This window comes from Amblyomma mixtum, chromosome 5 (assembly GCF_055824585.1).
Source record: "Amblyomma mixtum isolate Tamu chromosome 5, ASM5582458v1, whole genome shotgun sequence".
In the NCBI taxonomy this organism is placed as follows: Eukaryota; Metazoa; Arthropoda; class Arachnida; order Ixodida; family Ixodidae; genus Amblyomma; species Amblyomma mixtum.
This window is the reverse complement of record NC_143016.1, coordinates 52,427,286-52,433,285: the sequence shown is the minus strand read 5'-3', so window position 1 is coordinate 52,433,285 and position 6,000 is coordinate 52,427,286. Positions and strand designations below refer to the sequence as shown.

At 49.7% G+C, this 6,000-nt stretch overlaps 1 protein-coding gene across 3 annotated transcripts in view; it reads left to right on the top strand.

The window, feature by feature from the left end:
• The first annotated feature begins 431 nt into the window (after positions 1-431).
• Positions 432-6,000, top strand: part of LOC149342159 (uncharacterized) — a 174,303-nt gene continuing 168,734 nt past the window's right edge. For 2 of the 3 annotated variants that reach the window (XM_089544415.1, XM_089544414.1), the window contains exon 1: positions 435-671. The gene's annotated coding sequence lies outside the window, so the exon portion shown is untranslated. Of the gene's footprint in view, positions 672-6,000 lie in introns of all 3 variants that reach the window. The other variant, XM_089544416.1, reaches the window with a different exon arrangement.

The following is a 6,000-nucleotide window of genomic DNA, read 5'->3' as shown; positions in this document are numbered from 1 at the left end:
CGAGGCTTATTTGCACTCCTTTTTATAACTTTCTTTCCTTTTTCATTATGCCTAATGGCAAACAGCTCGAATACCAAAAAGTTTTTAATCAGTCTATAGACAGTCTATGGACTGTCTGTTGAAATTTTAGTAATGAATGAAGACATGGATGCTGTTTACTGCTATCCAAAGAGGCGTAACGAGACCTGTATGTTGGCCACATAAACTGGGCAGTGCGGATGTGGAAGTGGAGAGCGCGAAGGTTTGAAAGCCGTTGAACGAATTTTTGCCATTAAAATGGTGTAAACGAGTATCGCAGCAAGCACAGGTACACCGCATCGCCGGCCGCTGTGGCGACCCAGTTTCCCGGCGTGGCCGCGGCGCGGCGCGACCATCGGTCGGTCGCCGCCGGCGGCGGCAACGTCGAAGCGCACCCGAGGACGCGGGGAGAGGAAGTCGCTCGCACGCGGGGCTGACTATTCTGCGTTTCGCTGCCACTGGTGCTGGTCGGTAGTTCGGCCGCTTCTGCTACTGCCTCCGCCGCTGCTCCTGCTGTCCCTGACGGTGTGCGCGCGCGCTCTCTCGACTCGTCGGATCGTAGATTGGTGTTTGCGCGCTGCGCTGTGCTGCTGCATCCCTCCTCGGGCTTCTTCAGGTTGCCACTTCATCTGCCCCTCTTTTTTTGGAGTTCGGTGAGTAGCGCACGCTTCTAAACTCCGTAAACAGGTTGTGACTGTCACCGAGAGACGCGCGCGGAATGACAACGCTGTGTGTGTTGCGGAACTCGAAGTTGTTTTCTCCCGCGCTCATATAGAAGAAGGCCGCTTATTGTACCCGTTTTCTTTTTGTCGGCCGTACATTATACGACGCTACGAAATTGCGGTTTGCAACTCAACATTCGTGGTGGTAGGCACATAAAGGATAAAAATTCGAACCTCGTGGCGCTAATGACAGCCGCGAGCTTCTTGGCTCGCGGGCGGCGAACTGTCTTCGGCGTATCGAAATGCGCACGTTGATCAGATGAGAGCAGACCGACTGGGGCTGTTTGTTATAGCAATTTAGCAATAGAAGCGCTAATCGGCCCCATTCCTTCAAATGCTTTTCCCGCCTGAAAGATAAAACAGTTTAAAATAAGCGATCGTTCTGTTCGTCGTCTCTCTGTCCAGGCCGTTCTGTCAAAGTTAGTGTTTCCATTGTAAAAAAAAAAAAAGGTAATCAGATGATGTCCACAGCGATTCTCTGGATGATTAACCCATCGGCGGCCATCAAACGTCACGAAAGAGCCAGGGTGCAGGGTTTAAAACCGTTATTCGGCATTGAAAACACAGGTAAACATAAAAGCGCGTCAGAAGCTCTTGACATCCTAATGCTTGTGAAATCAGGACAAACCTAAGGTTCTGAGTAGGGATGTCACAAATATTAGTTCGTTTCTTTCGATGAACGACTATTGCGAGTAGTCATGAATTACCCGATGCGAACACCGTTTTTTTTTTTTTTATTGGCGAGGCGTTAAACACCCATGTTTTACGCGCTTTTCCCTCTAGATCCCATTAGTGATGATCTAAAACACGATAACCCCCTGGTAGGCGCTATAAGTGGGACAACAAAATGTGCTTCAGTGCAAAAAATAAGCGCCGCTGCACATACTGTGACAGCAACTGAAATTTTCCGCGCGGTCATCTATGGAAAAGCTCCCCTGACTTTGAATGTCAGGTTCCGGATCTTAACACGGCTTCAGTTGAACATGCGCTTAAGTGTCACACTTCCCGCGCTTATGCAACATTCCATGATCATGAGCCTGTCATAGCGACAGCTACTTGGCAGGATAATTGTCGGTGGACCGCAGCAACGCTTTCGCGATCTCCCGGGGAGATATGTTCGTCTTCCGAAGCGAACTCCCCGCTCAAAAGCACAAATAAATGAAGGCCCGGTTTAATCCTGAACAGAGGTCTCCATGCTGGAATCAGTCAGCGCCGGTTTTATGTGCTTCACGGACAAACCTGATGGGAAGAGAAAATTTCATCGATTCGTTTCTAGGGGTTCACGTATAGACATTTAACAAGCTTCATATTGAACTAAGGTTTGTTTGGAGTTGTGGCAAGCCGTCAGTTGATTCCTGTAGACCTCCTCATGTATCCGGACCTTGTTAGTGCCCCTCAAAAAGCACAGTCTCGTTCGGGTGAATCGTCGCCGTGTTTTCTTCCATAACGTCAGCTCGGCCGTGCTTAGTATACGCCGTGCCAGTCTCCCCCAATGGCGGCTCCCGGTTCTTCGGCGAAACAAGGGTATTGGACATCAGCCTTCGACATCTCTCCCGGCAACGCTAATCGCGACACCCCATCGAGATGCTGCGGGCGATTTCGCAGCGGCCGTTCAAGGCTGACTCCCTTGCTTTCGCAATAAGTCTGATGCTTCTCAGAAGTCGGCGCAATTTGAATGTCGAATTTCAAAGCTGGCATCATACCTTACTTGCAAGACATCGTAACTCAACCTAACCGAGACGCTGGCCGCGAAACTGTAGCGATTCTCTTGGCCTAATGGTATCCACAAGTTTCCTTGTAGTCTGATCTTTTGTATATCATTCAAGGTTGGCGCTCAAAGCCATCGCCATGGAATTAAGTATTCGCGACTTCAACTGTGAAGCAATGCCGCAGCGAGATAGAACGTTTTAAGATGAAACACCTGCGCATGCCTTATTATATGGCGTAAGAACTGCTAAGCATCCAGCGTTACGAACTGCCCGGAACACATACAGCGGTGTAAAGTAGGCAGGATTGCACGAAGCAAAAGTAATCGGCGAAAAGTTGGCAATGGATAGCAGACCGTAATAAGATCCGCTTAAAGCGACTAAATTGGAGTACAGACAATGCGAAATAAGCTGCCCGCAAAGTGATCCTTCGAGGCGGGAAAACGACGCCGCCAGAAGAGTCGCTGAGACTGACTGAAGAGCGCTCAAGCAGCAACGCAGCCGAATACAAGTGAACGACATCAAGCTCGGGTATCTCGCGTTTTCGTTTGTGTATCGAACAATGGCGGCGAGGCCGTCCTAGATCCCTCCCTCGTGTTCTGTAATTCCGTGATGCTGTCATTTCCGGTTATTAACGATAGGTGGGCGCTTTCCCCTTCGAGTTCGATTACAAACAGGTAGACTGTCACAAGTTCGGTATGACGCTCATGCGTGGTCTCATTCGCGCTTCCTAGTAAAGCCCAAGAAAGATATTTTCCCGTTTCCGTCGCTGTCCAGACGGAACCTTGGCTGTGGGGCATAGAACCAGCGGCTTTCGCAAGCAAGTGACCAACACAAGAGGACCTTGCACTGTGGACGATGAATCACGTGCGTTCGAGGCCATGCATGTAGTGCCTGCGCTATTGTACAGACGTCTCTCAGCACCACCTCATGCGAATTGCGGGCAGGACAAGGCTATCGATATAAGTTTCCTTGAATCAAAGCCTGTGCGCGAATGCGTCTTCTTTTTCGTGCTGCTTTATCGAGTTTCGTTTTTTTTTTTCCGCATCCGGTTTCCTCGCTCGCCATTGCGACTGGTGAGGTTTATCATCGATCTAGGATTGCCTATAGTCTCAGAGGTGGGAGGTACAGGGGAAATAGCCGGAACAAGCGCTGTTTCGGTTCATTCACACAGAGAGGTCGCGGCAGTGCTGGACGCTTGTGAGGAGAGGGGGAGATTGAAGGGAAGGCTTAGAGCCTAATCTCTTATGTCTATATATGGATACAAACATCGACGAAAAACACAAGCGAACCGCAACAATAAAAGGGAAGGTGGAGTATTCTCTGGGTTGGCCTAGTAATAGGACCGAGAATGAAAGTGAGAGGACAGAGAAAGAGAGAAGAAGGAAAGCTATCAGTAACTGAGGCGTGGATGCCGAGGACAGACAGAAAGAAGGGAAAGGAAAGAAAGGGAGAGAGAGAGAGTGACAGGGGTGGTACAGCGGGCGGATTCTATATAGCCAGGAAAGGGCGAGTGGTCGCAAAAATAACTCCCGTTGTTGGGTCCCCCTCCGATTTCCGCAAACGGGGTTTCCTTCAAGCGGGAAGGGATGCCGCAACTTCTTACGAGCTTTCCTGTCGGCAGGGTTCACGCGTCGGGATCGGCGCCCCCGCTGTGCAAGCGAATGATGCAAAGGGAAGGAAATAATAAAAAAAAGGTAACATGAGGAACTATCCGCAAAGCCACGCGGTGGCGCTCACAGGGGCGTAAGTGTCGCTGAATGCGTCGCGCGCTTCCGGGCTTGGCTATGCGGTGAATGTATGCGCAGCTTTTATATGGTTCCTGTACGCAATTCCTTCGCGTTTCCTGCACGCAGTTCCTACATGGTTCCTATAAATTGTTCATATTCGGTTCCTGTCAACCTCTCATGTCCCTGTTTACGGTTCTTATTCCGTTTTAGAGCGCAGCTCTCAAGCGCCCGTTCGTGGACTGAGCCGCGTCGCCGTCGTCGGTGTAACCGAGCCAAACCATAAATAAAGATAAACATTGCCGTGACTTGGATTCGAACCCACGGCGCCGCGGGCAGACCAGCTTCGCTGGCCACTGCACGAAAACACTAGGGTATCGCCGCAGCCTACCAGGCCTCGTGTTAAATTGCGACACGCACCGCGCTGTTCATTGCACGTCGTCCTATCGAACTAATATCGTCGCCGGAGGTGTCGACTACCCAGCAAAGCAAAGCAATGAGTCTACAGAGCCTGAGACACCGACAGAGCTGCGCTCCAATTTCGCATTATGGAGAATCGCCCTTAGAATGTTTATGTTGTTCTGTTATGCACTTAATACATGGCTCGTGTGTACAGCTCATATTCGGTTCATATTCAGTTTCCATGACTTTCCCTCATGCAGTTTTCGTTCGGCTTCTATATTCGATCGTTATATCTTTATGCATATTCAGCTCATAAACGGTTCTCGAATGCAAAGGTGCGACGGTGCATTAGAGCGAGCTTACTGAGTTGGCTGGTACGTTGAAGCTTGACTGTGTACTTAATGTGCGACGTCTGTCGAAGTTGATCAGTCCAGGCGGCAACAGCTTAAACAGACACAACTTCGGAGTACAGTTTTAGTTGGAAGTTTCGTTACTTTGTTCTGCGGAGCAGTCTGTAGGGTCTAGTTCGATTTCACAGTAAAGTTATGTAGTCGGGGCAGGGCTGGCTTCTGAAAAGCATAGAGCGAAAAATTTACTAGGCGTTGTTACAGCTGCTTTATAGTGTAGCGTAATTTTGTATTGCTGCAGTGAGATTCCTTCTTAAGTCTTTGCGCAACAGCTCTAATATTGACCAGAGAGAGAGAGAGAGTGACTGTCGATTGTAAAAGACGTCTTTGTTAACCACAGAGTCAGTATGCTTGACGCGAGCTAGGCATCTTTTAGGCGCTACCAGCGTGCGTTGCCGGTTTCTTGCTGCTGCGTACATGCCTGATAGCTCGATAGACTCCGCTTTCTTTTCCGCGTGCTGTGCAGAAATATGATGGCACGCTTGCAATCCTTAGTTTCGTTCTCTGTCCGGTTCACGCCTTTCCATCACATATCTTCACACCTAGCAATATATGCATTCCAGCAAGGCTGCAAACCCTGCACAAAGCAAAAACCGGATTTGCGTTCACCGTGCTTTGCAAGTATCTCTCGGAAGCGTCTACACACACTCCACTCGTGGACGCACGCAGACGTGGAGAGACTTACCACACTCATTTTTTGATGAATATCCTGCACGTAATTACTCCCAGCGGGTGTCCCTCCTGTTCGAGGTAACTCGCGAAGGAAAGCCCCCCTCCCACGTGCGTACGCTATGCGTGCGGGCCCGTAACCGCGGCGTCAATAACCACACAACAAGAGGACGCACAACCTTCGCGCTGAAGCCCATTGTCCCAAGTCTTAGAAACGACGCTTTCTGCGCAGCAGTTACTTAGCCTGGAAATTTCTTCGTAAAGCCAGTAGAGTAATAAGTAGACGCAGCTGTAGATAAAAATAAAATGCCCCTGGGTCTACAGAACTGCGTCACCCAGTTACTACATG